The sequence below is a fragment of the Tympanuchus pallidicinctus genome, unplaced genomic scaffold (assembly GCF_026119805.1).
Source record: "Tympanuchus pallidicinctus isolate F22 unplaced genomic scaffold, pur_lepc_1.0 scaffold25, whole genome shotgun sequence".
Taxonomy (NCBI): Eukaryota; Metazoa; Chordata; class Aves; order Galliformes; family Phasianidae; genus Tympanuchus; species Tympanuchus pallidicinctus.
In genome coordinates this window covers 9,868,795-9,884,407 of record NW_026294742.1, presented here as the reverse complement: position 1 = coordinate 9,884,407, position 15,613 = coordinate 9,868,795, and the positions used below count along the sequence as shown (strand labels likewise).

The following is a 15,613-nucleotide window of genomic DNA, read 5'->3' as shown; positions in this document are numbered from 1 at the left end:
ACTGTATGTATCATCCTTTATCATGGATAGCAACAGACCTGCGTTTTGTGAAATAGCAGGGATTCCTCTACTCAACCCTAGTAAATTTACCTAGCCAAGGATGATGTTACCAGGCCTCAGGCCAGAGCTTTTTAGGAATGCCTAGGGAAGGTGATGCTCTATTCACCACAGCTCATTCAGTTGCAAAAGCCTCCAGGAGCTGGAACTGGTTTGTACCTCTCCACACACTGAAGTTGCCATTTTCCCCTTTCAATCCTGCCAGTCTCCTTCTCTGCCAAGTTCTACTTCATGATCTGTTTATTCTGAATGTAAACGTGTGCACTGTGTAACTGCTGTTATTTTATGCTACGTTGGCCTGTTAGAATGTGGTGTTAAGTGAATATTGATTTCTGAGCATAGGTTAATAGTCCACAATCAATTGTGTGCAAGAGTTGCCTCATCAGCCAACCCACACTTTCAGGATAGCTAGAAACTCAGCTTAAAGCAGCTTCTCCATACACATGTATGTGTATAATGTGTATAATGCCTCTTGTTTATTCTATGAAATACAACAGATCTGGACAATATTATGCACAGCTGAGCAATATTGCAGTCCAGAATAGATGCAGAACATGTGGCAATTTCTTTTTACACTGTGTTTTATCTGCACCTCACGAAGGTACCAACTAGGTAATATATTTTGGTTCCCATTCACTGTCAGACCCTTCTTACTAGAAAATCTTCCATTGCTGCATATACCTCAGTGTAGCTGTCCGTCTCTGCAGTGTAATATTGCCATTTCAAATTCTGGCCTCCTCTTATCTCCTTGGGCAGCTAGGACAGGGAGATGATTGCATGCAATAGAACCTGTCCCCCTGATGCAACACCGCATTTTCATGCAAAAGGAACAAGTATCATGTCATCTGGAGAGAAGAGGAGATTTAGGACGGATCTTTAGCTCTCTACAACTACTGAAAGGAGGTTGTGGTGCGGTGGGGAATCAGCCTCTTCTTCTGCATAACTAGCGATAAGACTACAGGGAATGGCTTCCAGTTGCTCAAGGGGAGATTCAGGCCAGATGTTAGGAAAAATTTCTTCTCTGAAAGGATGGTCAGCCAATGGAATGGGCTGCCCAGGGAGGTGGTTGAGTCACCATCTCTGGAGGCGTTCAAAAAAGATTTAGGTGTTGCACTAAGGGATGTGGTCTAGTGGGGAAATACTGGAGGTGGGTGGGTGGTTGGACTAGATGATCTCGGAGGTCTTTTTCAACCGTGGTGATTCTATGATCTTAACTACGAGGAGTCAGAATGCTGGTACTTCCCACCATGTGCTGAAACATGGCTATGTGATTGAAGAGACAACGCTGTTTCTATGTTTGCTACCTCTCTTTAATGAAAACTGCCTGTGTTATTATAGGATTCTGAGATCTACATTTGGCCATTCTTCATATGGTGGGGCTGTAACTGTAGGGTGTGTTCTGTTATTTCCAGAGATTACTTGTGAATGACAGGGAAAAGAAAAATGTTCTTTACAATAATCCAGAAATCAGTGTGAACATTTATAAGAAAGATGGAATAGCTTTCCATGAGCAGCATCCATCTTCTATTCATCTGCATTGTGAACTTTCCTCTTTCCACACTTGAGTGCTCTAAGTCAGGTTGATATGGGAAAAGCTATTATTATTTTGTTGTTCGTATTCATCATACTGTGGACTTCTAGTCCCCTTGCCCCTACTAAGAAGGTTATTGATGGCAATTTCAGCCTCTAGTCATGTCCTGGATTACACAGGAAAATGCTTTACAGTCTGACAAAATCCTGCTCTAGACAGAAATTAAACAGAACACAGCATTTTCTTCAAATGTCCCTTTTCCACGTTCATATACACTTTTATATAGACAGCTGCCTCCTACAATTGGTCATCAACAACTGGAAGCAAAAATCACCTCTAAATACACCTGCATTGGTAGGTACTCACTCTGATGTGTATACAAATCCATAAGAGTGTGACATAATACCAAGACTTGCTAATAAAAATCTATCTTGCAATTTTAGAAGTCTTCTGCCTTCCTGTGCATTTAGTAGGAGCTGCAGTGTTTGTGTCCTCCTGCTGGAGGCATTATGGGAAAGAAATCTCTTACAAAGTAATGTCAACAGTGACTTATACAGAAATCACTGTCAGATTTCAGACACAGCATCTAGAAATTTGACACAGCTTTAGATTTCATAACATGGCCTACCATAGCATTTACTAAGAACATTAACAGCTCTCTTTTGAGCAGTGAGCTCAGTCACTATGAGTTGATCTTATCTGACAAGTGAGAGAACTGATTGACATTTCCTGCCAAAAGTCACAAGCAAGGTGATGCAAGAAGTAATCCTTGAATTCCAACTCCCCAAACTACCATGGCCTTACCTCATTAAAATCATTCCTACTTCCCACAGCAAATGCTTATGTTTCAGGAAGGATGAAGTGGCTGTGGTGTTTATAAAGGGGACACAATCTGTATGGCAGATACAGGAAAAACTGTTTTACTTCAAAAATGTAATGTTTGGCTGCAGAAACCTGGCATGCCTATCAAAACCTGCTGACAGTGTATGGCAACTTCACATTTACAAGACACTCCTACAGGTTCAGCAGCCACAAAGAGCAAAGGCATCCTGATACATCATAGAAAGGTACTTTGCTAAAATGGAAGGTAACATTACCTGTAGAGCTCTTGGAGCAGGTCCAGAGGAGGCTGCTAAGATGATCAGAGGGCTGGAGCACCTCTCCTATGAAGAAAGGTTGAGGGAACTGGGCTTGTTGAGCTTGGAGAAGGCTGCGGGGAGACCTCATTGCGGCCTTCCAGTACTTGAAGCGAGCGTATAAACAGGAGGGGAAACAGCCGTTTATGAGGGTGGATGGTGATAGGACAAGGAGAAATGGTCTTAAGCTGAGACAGGGGAGGTTCAGGTTGGATGTTAGGAGGAAGTTTTTCACAAAGAGGGCGGTGAGGCACTGGCACAGGTTGCCCAAGGAGGCTGTGGATGCCCCATCCCTGCAGGCATTCGAGGCCAGGCTGGATGTGGCTCTGGGCAGCCTGGGCTGCTGGTCGTCAGCACGTAGCAGGGGGGTAAAACCAGATGATCATCGTGGTCCTTTTCAACCCAGGCCATTCTGTGATTCTACGGCAACAGCAAAACAGGAAGCGAATGAGCGATACTAAGCGTGACCGTCGTTCAGTACTGCTATGGAATGAGAACCAGCTGCTGCTCTACAGTTGCTTCCTCCATCAAAATGTGTACTGGTAAATATGATCAGGGGCTAATCACCCCTACCTCAGGGACTTTGTGGCTGAACGTTTTTTTCAGCTGAGGGAAGGCCGTTTGAGCTTGGTTTTGCCTCTAATGGAAGCTCTTCTTGTGGTTGATTAGCTCTACTCCAGGAAGTGATTTGGCGTTTGGATTTCTTGCAAACCGTAGGGTTAGCAGAGGTCACAGGATACAGCACTTTCTCCAAGTGCCTTCATGAAAATAGCCCTACATTCTTTCCATTTACAGCTGATCACCTCCATTATCTGCGAGCTAGGAGGAGATGATCAGCTATTGTTAAGTGCTTGTATCAGACTAATAGCTCACTGCTAATTCCCCCAGTAATGTGAATCTAAATTCCTGGTAAACAAACTGACTGCTTTTCACACACAGGGATGATTGCCAAAAGCCTAATACTGGAGCTCTGGAGCTGAAGCTTTTAGAGCAATCTTGTCCACTCAAAGATGTTTAATGACATTATATTATGTACTAAATAATTAGAAAATGAAGGCCCACTTAGAATCAGTGAGTTATTGTCTAATTAAGATGAAAAAGAGGCTCTACTCGGTTTTAAACAAGTTTATACTAAAGCTGTGTACCCGATAAATGGCACTGATAGCTAGCTCTTTACCTTTGGGCAGAACAAGGCAGCCATTAAGCTAGAAGATGATAACTCTGTGTGATTTTTGGCTCATATTTTCTTCTTACTGGTCCCACCTGTTTTCCTGAAAGGCATGACCTTTGGCAGCTGTTCCCTCTCCCCATCCAATGACAGATTTTATTGAGTTCATTCACATAACTTATCCTGATACAGATAATCATCCTTGACTTTGTTTTTACCAAGTTCACACAACTAGATGTGTGAAGAGCTGAGATGTAGGTTGGAGCCTCTAGAAGGAGTTTATAACAGCAATTGCTAATGAGCTTCATGAGAATGCAGGAAAAAATTACAGTTATCTCTGCTCGTAGAAAGGAGAGAAATGTTCTATTGATTATCTGACCGAATTATAATTAATTAGTAAATTAGTCTTGAATTGAATTATATCTCAGCAACCTCTGAGCAACATAAGAGAATTCTAGAAAAGCAATGAAGGGTTAGAGCAGCAGGCACTATTTACCTATTTTTTTAATTACACCTTTGTTATACACCACACACATATATACTCTGTATATATACACACACCTTGAAGAAAGTGCAAGCCCTAACACTTTAATATTGAACTGCTGCACAGGCTTCTGTTTTCTTCCTCCCGCCACAGTCATCTAGCATTCCACACTGAGCCATGAGATCATCCATATTCACATTAAAAACTAAGTTACAGGTGTTAGCATATTCCCTCCAGCGTACTCCTTCCAGTACTACACAGATAATGAAAACAGAAGAGTTTTCCAACTGCTTTGTGTTCGAAACCATATTTATTCCTACACCTTTTTGGCATTTGGTCATGGAGGAACGTGCACAGCAACACACACAGAGCCAAAATCAAAGTTTGCTGATTTGCAGTGACATATTCGTTTAGAAACAGCTGCAGGCTGTTTTATAATGCTGGATTTGCTGTAGCAGATAAATTCCCTTGGCATCCACAGGAGACTAATTTAAGTCCCACTGAAATAAAAGTATTTATTCAGTTATAATGAGACATATAAATCGTAGCACATTTACCCTCAGAAAAACAAGTATGTAATAAATTACATGTATGAGGTTTTGACTGTGACAACAGGAGATTGGATTTGGTGACACAGAAGGTTCCTTGCATTCTTAAATCTCCAAACAGAGCAAATAGTTTTCAAAACTGTTTTCCTCAACGTTTGTTCCATTCTAATTTTTCTGGTTTTGTTCTTATAATATTGGGTATTATTGTGGAACTACCAGAAAAGGTAGATTATCTCCCTTATGCCCCCACTTATAAAAACATCTAGCATTCAAAGGTCGTAAGTTGAACACAATACAATGTGTTTACTCCTGTGAAAATGACACTATGAGAAACCAAAAGGATTTCTAATCTACATGGTAGTTTAGAATCACCTATCTGAGATTTTTACCAGGGCTATTCAAAACAGGGTATGTAGTTGAAGAACTGTGGGGTATCAGTTATAATTCAGTGCTTCTTTTTACCTAGGACTTCAGGAAAATGGCTCAAAAGTCCCTGGAATGTGAGTCTGAATATGGGTAAAAGTTTCTTTGTGGTGCAGCATGTAAATATTACAGATCATGCACACAGCATAATTCTGTTCTCTTAACTCCTATAAACGCATAGTGTGTATTGTGTTTGCAGAGTCATATGCACTAAGAAATGTTTTAATAAGGGTAAGCAAAGTGCTACTTTTTATACTCTCCTCCTTTTCACTTTTTTTTCCTCCCCCACCATTCTAGCACTTAATTTTAGTTCCCTTCCATTTATGCTTGCCCATTACATACTGATATTATAGGTCACTGAGACTCTTCTAGGAGCTGAAATGTCTTAAACCATTTATACAGTTACTTGTCCAGAAGCCTCCCAAACAGCTTTTTCCTTTCTTGCTTGCTTTTTTTTTTTTTTTTTTTTTTTTGTAAACTGAAGTCAATTTTGCTAAGTGCAAGCAGCTCTCAGAGCTTGTTGTGGCAGAAATCCCCAGGGCTCCATTATATCTTCAAGTCTGTAAAACAGAAATTGCTCAGTCTTTTTGTAGAAATATACGATTAGTAGCTAATTCTTCCAGCTTTAAGCTCTTTGAATTTCACTCTCATAATTTCAGATCATAAAAAACCTGGTTATTTTATGAAAGTTCTTGTAGAACCTATTAAGAGATTTCTCATATTCAATCCAATCTTGTACAAAATCTTTATTGCACAAGTCTAGATCCTCAAATATTCTTCATGACTTGTTGCTATTCTACATCCAGCTTGGAGCTCCTGTGGTATCATATCAGAAGCATCTTAGTGAGCTGATCACCTCTTTCTCAATGTGCATATTTCCAAAAGGAACTGCACATCACAGTGCAGATGCAAGTTTTATACTCATTTTAAACGCAGAAAGGCTCTGAGGCAGACAGATTATGACTTGTTATGCAGGGACTTAATAGAACGTTGTCACAAACATCTCTGCTGCATTTATGCCACATAGGACATGGATTCCCTCTTACAGGACTGAAATGCTAACACTAGAAGCTCAAGATCAGCCTCTGTTCTCAAACATCACCAAGTTAACTTTTCTGCCTGGTAAATCAGGCACAGATCTCAGCTAGTTAGCATATCTCATCAGAAATCCTGTAATAATTCATGATAGCACAGCATTACTCAGTTATCTACCTAAGCCTGTGATTCAATTCAGATTTTTAAGCATGTATTTTTAAATTCAGAAGCCTTTTGCTTGAGTTAAGACATAGCATTTCCAAGATTTAATCGAGCACACTGTTTTAACACCTTACACATTTCAGTTCTGATAAATGACAGCAATGCCACAGATACAAGTACAAATGGTCTGTGTACTTGGTAATGTAATTCAGTTTTACTTTTAAGATGAATGAATTTTAGATAATCTGGTATGTTGTAAATAAACACAAATACAATGTTTAAAACTCAGTTCAATCACATCACCGCCTGCTGTCACAGAACTTAGCTAACTGGGGAACATGTCCTGCCAAGGGTTACAAAGCCACCTGCAACAAGTTATGGCTGATCTTTGATATTTCTCAGAAACAAACTCCACTTAAGTAGAAGCAGCATCAAGCACAGCACCTTTAATGTGTCAAGACTCTTGCATGTCAGATGACTTTCCTAGTAGAAGAGGCAAAGCTTCTGAAAGGAATAGAAAATCCCCTTCGCCAATGAAACACCCGTATTGTATTGTTTGTTCTCAGCACTTGAATAAGGCCAGATGCTTGAGGGAGGAGGAAGGGATGAAAAGATCCATCCTCCCTCCACCTATGAATTAGAGTAAATGCTCTGGGAGCAAACGCAAACTGAAGTATGGGTTTGAGTCAGTTGCTCTGTGTTGTGCTCATTTTAGACTTCGGAGTTATTTCTACCCAGCAGAGAGGCTGTGCTTCTAGCTGGAGACTGCATCAGCTCTCAACAGGACTGCCTCTTCTCCCAAGTCCCTTAGTCCCCTTGTGCTGGATACTACTGCAGGATGGCTTCAGAATTCAGAATGTTGTCTGTCTAGTATCAGCCAAGCATATATTGCAATCGCTACACTATGCATAGTGATTGTTGTACATTGTTGTACTTACTAAATCAAAATCCTTTATATTTGTTCAACTTCAGCTAAATGTCATTGACATCTGATGAATGTTTCATGCCCTCATACACAGAAGATGGCTCACTCATCTTCAGGTCTTCATACCCCACCTTTTTTTGAATTTTCACCTGGCCTCACATCAGTAAAAGGGACAAATAATCCATTGAGAAGGATTAGAAAGGCAGGCGTCCAGTCAGTGAACCAGCCCTGGCCAGACACACCAGCAACATAAGCCCTGGGCACATGGGTAGGAATGTCGACAGCAGAAAGACAAACTTGCTTTGCAAGTTATTTAAAAGTAAAGTCATTGCTTAGATGATCTGTTTTGCACAGAATGAGCTAATCTGGACAAAATCAAACATAAAAGGAGGACACATTTCATAACACAAACAAGTGGAAAGCTTCAAGCAGAAGGCTCTTGTTCAGCCTAATGCAGATGTCAGTTAATTAGAGTAGAAGGTTATATCATTAGTAGCCAAATCAATATAAAGGGAATTAAGAGCTCGGACAGCAAGCTTTTCTGCTTTCCAGCACAGCACCCGAGGCTGTATTTAGCTAAAATTCAATACACATTAGTGGACAATCAGTGCAGTCTTGTATGAAGATGTCTTCTTGAAATACTTTAATTGGACTCTAGTGTTATCAGTGCTAAACAAGATGTCAGACAAAGGTGGAAGCTTTCCCAAAGGGGGTTGGCAGCTCACAGTCTGGAGAAGCTGCATGTGCTTCTATTAAAATCTCACTGCATTTCCAATTTGTATTAATAGTACTATTTTCACAGTTATCTTAAGCAAGAGCAATGGAAAAGCATCCTTCCATCCATCCTGTAGAATTCAGCCATGTCCATTCTGCCAATAGCAGATCTGCCCTTCTTGGAAATTTCAGTCCTACGCTTCATTAATCAAGAACCTGTCAGTCACATTGGACTGTTTTTATCCTGAATTTGTAGCCTCTTCAAAAACCACCAACCAGTATTGAAATCAGCAAGTGTAAAATACTCAACTGACAACTCTCATAACCGGTATGACATTTCACAAGCCTATGCACATGTATGTAACATGCTTTTCATGACAAAAATTTTAAACACTTTTAATTCTGTATATTTTCTAGGAAAAACTGCAGTACTTCTTACCTAATCCGGAAATTACTGTTACTGTATGGAATTTTATCTTTGCTGTTCGGGTAGGTAGCACATAGGTGCTGCATTACAACTTAGCTGTTCAGTGGAGGAGATGCTATAAACAGAAGCCAGATGCTTCCTCTGAAAAGTTTTACCTCAACTAAGATAAGAGACAAACAGATCTGTAAGATGACAGTATTAAAAGAAGAAACATGTTTACACTATCCATATTATTCTATAACCAAATAGCAAGGACCCTACTGCAGCTCCTACTGACTGGTACTGCAATCTGACATCAGTGCTTATAATCTGCAAAGTGCTAAATGAAAGTAGCATCTGTAGGGCAGAAAACAGCAGTAACATGAAATGTTCTTTATTCATGTTTAGTCTGGAAAACACAACATCAGGAAACATTACAGCAGATTGAGAAACACATCATCAGGGATGTTACAGAATACAAAAGAGTCAGAACTAAAAATGAACTCAAGAATTGAGTTCATAAGCAGAGATGAGAAATAAACATTCAAAGCAAAGGTGTATAAAAATAGGCCTGTCAGAGGCTATTAAACTTCTGATCATCTCAGAAGCAGTTTCCTTCAGAACAAGGGGAGACCTAAAGATGTCCCTTCTGCTACAGTGGGGAAAAATGATCCGGACAGCGTGTCTTCCACAGCCTAACTGTAACGTTTTTGGGGGAGACAAAGACAGGAATGCAGATATGGGATCCTATCTCCCTTCTGTCCATGACATCACACACCAGGACGGCTCAGAGTACAATGCTTTGTGTCAGTGACCTGAAGTCTGATTCCAAGACTCTCCATTGGGCAGCCCACCTACACACTACAGTTTTGTCAAAGGAAGTGATCAAGAAACTTTCTGATGCCCTAGAGCTAAGCAATAAGCTGTTTCCATCACCAAATTTTTATTTGTCCAGATTAAAGTTTCTTTGCTTTCTTTTGTGTACCTTGAAAAGCTCAACTGTCACAATGTAAGCGGATTCTTGGCAGCAGATGTTTCCACTGCAAAAGACTTAAGAATAAATCTAAGAGGAGAAATGATTAGAATACAATGACATCTCTCCTAGAAATATTACATGCCCCAGAACTTAATAATAAAATATGGCCTGAGTGGATGAAAAATCTTCATATTCTTCCCCCTTCAAAACACTTTCTTCCTAAGGACCCTAAGCTGTATTGCTTTAGTTAACTTTTTATTGTTTAAAGGTTGTTTCAAGACATACATTTATAAAATACATGCCCCATTCTGAATTATCCTATAACCTCTCATTTCCAGGAACTTACTGTAAGACGTTATTATGTAGTTTGTTTTCTCACATCTCACTTAAGTATAAAAAGGAGGATGATCATAATTTATGTCAACGAATAAAAAAAAAAGACAGCATCTACAAGTTGTTCAACTCTTCCCTCATATTTGGTCTTCATTATTTCACATTTGAAACAGGACACAAAGTGTGCTTCTACATTTCAGTACCCTCTCCTGAAAACAGGTAATTGCTCGCACAAAAACGCTCACGCTGCACGCAGTAACACATCTACCTTTGGATTGCAACTGCTACTGAACACTTTCAGCTGGGTTAGTATGCTCCACTCAGTTTTTCAAACAATCTATCCAAATGTTACCAAATTCTGTCATATTTCCTCAGCCCCAAATGATTCTTAATTTTATTTCTGAAAGATTGTCATGCATTCTCTTTTGCTATCATCTATGGACATTAACTTTATGTCTGGAGTTACCGCACTAAACGGGAGGAATAAGTCAGGTCAAATCAGCAGAGATGTTTCACAAGTAAAGTCCATGCTGCTCAGTTTACTGGAAAATACAGTGACAATCGAGGACCTGGGAAGACTATATCAATTACTGTGTAATGTAAAATGGAAAGAGCTGTCTTCAACTGGTCTTTTTGAAGTCAGTGCACAGAACATTTGTTTAAATAAGCAAAATGTTCCTAAAGTAAGGATCAGCAGCACTCACTGCATAACACAACTGTCAGAGATTTCAGCTGGAAAAAAAAAATTACAGCCCAGTCCAGGAAGAAAACTGACATTCACTCACTTCACGGCATCAAGCGCTACATTAACTTGAAGCTCTTGCTCAATTAACTTCCAGTCACGGCTGTTGTTAAAAATGATGCCTCTGAAAAACGCATGGCATCGTCTACTGAATACAAAACGCATAACTGCCCAACAGCAGGAACGTGTAGCACAATGAATCTCTAGCTGACAAGCAGCACATCCACCTATGTTACCTTCGCTAAAAACAAAACAGGAAAAAACGTGACAAGTCTTTCTAGGGAACCACAATCGTACTTTAACAGACAACATGCAATGACACAGCAGAGTATATTAACAAGGTGTCACACCTACCAAGAACTGCCCATCGTTCCCAAAACACACGCTGACACAAGGCAACAGGCTATATGCTATTGTTCCACTGCTGATTTTTTTTTGAATTTGTCAAGCGTTTTTTTAAGCTATAGTAACCCAAATTCTTCATATAGGCCACCAGAATGTATTGCTTTTGGATGTACAGTCTAGAAATCCACTTTGCATAACAAAAATTCTGAAGGTCACATCACAGTAATCCGTGCCACTTTCAAATGTTATACAGCACTTTCATATTGTGTCCTGAAAAAATATAAAGCCATTTTTTCTCCCCAGTAACAACTCATCTAAGCCACAGAGTACTTTCCATAATAGCAGGAGCTGAACGCTCCATCTTCCATTGCCTTCCAGTTTAATTAAATGTTCCTCAAATAAATCATGTGTTTACATTCTTGTGACACGTTACCAATGATGACTTCTCCATTTACAAACCATCTGGTCATCACTGTTTATTGTACCTGCCATTCACCAGAAACTCCAGACTCTTTAAAACCATCTCTCTTGGGTCTCTGCTAGCTATTAATTTGATTTGTCTGTTAAACTGAATAAATTAGGTGAGGTACGTACCAACAGAGCTCTTTTAACTTGCTTATGTAGAGTGGCCAGGAGGCTGAGGATGGGACACCAACGTTCCTTGAACTGGAACTGCTAGAAAAATTGTAAATTACTAAGCAAGAATACATGTACCTGATCCAGTTTCAGCTTTTAATTAGAGCTGGAAAGTATTGCTTCAGGGAGTACAAAAAACCTCCTCTTTGCCCCAGAATATACTTGTGTACCCTGACTATATAATAATATATGTATTATAATATACATATAATAAATTGTATGTATATAATTTTATATATATAAACACACTGTTCAAGTGTCTCACTACCCTCACAGGAAAGAACTTCTTCCTAACATCTAGTCTAAATCTACCCTCTTCCAGCTTAAAACCATTTCCCCTTGTCCTGTCACTACCTGCCCTTATAAAAAGTCCCTCCCCAGCTTTCCTGTAGGCCCCTTCAGGTACTGTTAGGCCGCTATGAGATCTCCCTGCAGCCTTTTCCAGGCTGAAAAGCCCCAGCTCTCTCAGCCTGTCCTCGTAGGGGAGATGCTCCAGCCCTCATCATCATCACAGCCCTCCTCTGGACCTGCTCCGACAACTCCATGTCCTCCTTGTGCTGGGGGCTCCAGAACTGGGCGCAGTGCTCCAGGTGGGGTCTCATGAGATCAAAGTAGAGGGGCAGAATCACCTCCCCTGCGCTGCTGGTCACACTTCCAGCCAGGATAGGATTGGCCGTCTGGGCTACAAGCGCACATTGCCGGCTCATGTTCAATCTTTCATCAATAAACACTCCCAAATCCTTCTCAGGGCTGCTTTCAAGCTATTCTCTGTATCTGTGCTTGGGATTGCCCCGACCCAGGTGCAGGATGCTGCACTTGGCCTTGTTGAACTTCATGAGATTGGCTCGGGCCCACCTCTCAAGCCTATCTCTGGATAGCACCCTTCTCTCCACATGTCCGCTGCACCGCTCAGCTTGGTGCCACCTGCAAACTTGCTGAGGGTGCACCTGATCCCACTGTCCATGTCACCTACAGAGACGTTGAACAGCACCGGTCCCACCACCAATCCTCATCACCGAGTGTCACAAAACTTCTGAAAATAGTTCACAAGCATGTATTACTGATATTATGAAGCTAAGTATCTCAATGATTTGAACTAACAAAACATACAAGCGCTGGAGTTAAAACACCACTTCAACTGAAGGTCCTTAGCACTTCAATATCTGGCGAACTGTAGAAAATTAACTGGAAATAGATTACATCGTAGAAATCACTGTTTGGTTTCTTCAACTTTCTAATCCATTGTAATATGACAACCAGCAGACAATTCTGAAGTACTAAATTCTGTTTGAGAACAGCATCATTCCCTCAATTAAAGAAAACAAAGTCAATTATGTGCAGAACGTAGTTTAGTAACATTTAACTTCGTTTTCCTCAGGATGCTTAATATGATACACTCTTACATCAAGGAAATAAATTTTACAGTTTTTATCAGATCCAGTGACAATAGAAACCTCTTTTGCAGCAATCCATCAACACAACAGAAGTCTGCATGTCCTCAACTTTATCTTCCATCTGAATTGGTACAACTCAGTTAAAAGCTAGGAATTCTAGTGTAATTAGCTTTGTAATTTATAATTGCTGTTTACCTGAATGTACTCAACATCCCAGAAATTCGTAATTCAAGCAAGGCTTACAAATCATAAAGTTTCAAAAGAAATGATAAAATTTGAGGAGTAATTGTAACTATGCAGGAAAGTAAATTAAAATTAATTTTATCACCATCACATTAGAACTTACCCTTTAAAAAACACTTTCAAATTTTATTCTAATGATGGGCCTATGAAATAGAAAGAACACTACTTTCTTAAGGCAGGTACCAGTACATGCTGACAGTCACCCAGCTGGAAAGCAATTTTGCATAAGAGGACTTGGAGAACCTGGTGGACATGAAGGTAAGCCATAAGCCAGCTGTGTAAATATGAAGAAGAATGGGGAAAAATGCTTGGACAGACCAAATACAAATAAGGATCTGCTGAAATGATTTATTTATTTATTTATTTAAGGTTTCCTGGCATTGGAAACCCGCATTGACTCGCTCAGTAGCAAAGCCCTGATGTGTGAGGAAACTAGCAGCAATCTAAACCAGCATGTTTTCAATTCCTAAAGGGAGGGGAAAAAAATCACTGCATATCAATAGGTTTTTTGTGTTCCAACTTAAATAAATAATAAATAAATAATAAATAAATAATAAATAAATAATAAATAAATAATAAATAAATAATAAATAAATAATAAACAAATAATAAAAGGAGTGGGTTTGCTTTCCCACATTCACTGCCCTCATTCCTGTGCTGATTCCACTGACATTATGAAAAATATCAATGGATTTTCAGCTCAAACAGTTCACAGAATCCCAGAATCACAGAATTGTAGGGGTTGGAAAGGACCTCCAGAGCTCATCGAGTCCAACCCCCTGCCAAAGCAGGTTCCCTACAGCAGGTCGCACAGGTCGGCATCCAGGCAGGTCTGGAACATCTCCAGAGAAGGAGACTCCACCACCTCCCTGGCAGCCTGTTCCAGTGCTCCGTCACCTCACTGTAAAGAAGTTCTTGCGCACATTTGTGCAGAACTTCCTATGCTGCAGTTTCCAGCCGTTTCCCCTTGTCCTGTCTCCACTCACCACTGAAAACAGTCCGGCCTCGCCATTCTGCCCCCCACACCTTAGATATTTATAGACCTGGATCAGGTCCCCTCTCAGTCTCCTTTTCTCAAGGCTGAACAGACCCAGTTCACTCAGCCTTTCCTCATAGCAGAGATGCTCCAGGCCCTTCACCATCTTTGTGGCCCTTCCTTCATCACCATCTAGACTTACAATCAGTAGCATCAAAACTAGAACAGAAGGTGTAGGACTAACCTTTCCAGTGATAGCATAGGGCTCTGTTGGATGGCTGCACCAGTAGAAACACAGCTGCAGTATCTCAGGAGCAAGTGGGCTTCTACATTCTCATCATTCATAGAGTCCTACTGCTCATCTGCAAGATAAAGATGAACACTGAATGAATTGTCTCTAGTCTCTCTTCTCTTCCGTGGCTTCCAAGATGCCTAACTGCACACAAAACACAATCTAGTCAAACTAACCTTGTTGTTAGCAGTCAGCCTAAGTACAATTTTTAAAGATTACTTAAAATAGGTGTCTTGAAATCTTGAAAAGAGAACAAATCCATTCTCCTGTAAGACAGAAACTGCAGTTTAACACAATGCCATTGCTCATGAACAACAGAATCACTGCAACACTGCACAGTTCTTTACAGTTTCATTGCAATTCTAGGGGCCTTAATTGGAAAGTATAGCAAGCAAATGGCACGTGCTCAACTTCTTCAGAGCCCTTGGGCTAGTAATGCAGGTATAGCTGATACTAAATCCAAGTTCAGCAGAAACTGCAAATAAATAAAATCTCTTCAAAACAGAAAACAAATGGCATAAGTAAACAGATTTCTCAGACACCGATAAGTGATTCATACACAGCAAATACTTCTGTTGAAGGGCTCCAGGGTCCTCAGAAGCACTTTATGTCACTTCATCTCAATTAACCTTCCAAGAAAGCAATTCAGATCCAAGAAGGAGAGAGAAAAAGAAGACAATTACTGACAACACAGTCTACTCTGATGTCATAGTACCGTATTGCTTGAGTCACAGACTGATTTCCTGGAATTCAGTATTAAAGCAAGAAAATAGAGAGAGGAAAGTATTGACAGAAGAAAACCCACCTACTTTGAATCAGAGAAGTTATTTCAGCTGTTGGCTTAATACCAATTAAGTTATTATTGCTGATAAGATTTAAAGCTTACTGAGCTGTACTGTAACATGTTATTTGGTTTCAAAACATTCCCCCAACTTAACGTACATGTGCTGCAAATGAAGAAAACAACAGTTCCATGTAGCAGAAGTGCTAAGTCACAGCCTGAAATAGTGATTGAGCACCTGGTGGAAGGCAGGGCCAATCTAGAGGAGCTCAGGTGTATGCAATGTACCTGAGTGATAGGAAGGAG

At 40.2% G+C, this 15,613-nt stretch overlaps 1 long non-coding RNA gene across 1 annotated transcript; it reads right to left on the bottom strand.

Moving 5' to 3' along the window:
• Positions 1-10,587: 10,587 nt before the first annotated feature.
• On the bottom strand, positions 10,588-14,794 carry LOC128083994 (uncharacterized). Its single transcript, XR_008208293.1, has 4 exons — positions 14,703-14,794; positions 14,479-14,596; positions 11,580-11,660; positions 10,588-10,881 (listed from the first exon to the last, which is right to left on the bottom strand). It is a non-coding gene; the product is annotated as an uncharacterized LOC128083994 (long non-coding RNA).
• Positions 14,795-15,613: the final 819 nt, after the last annotated feature.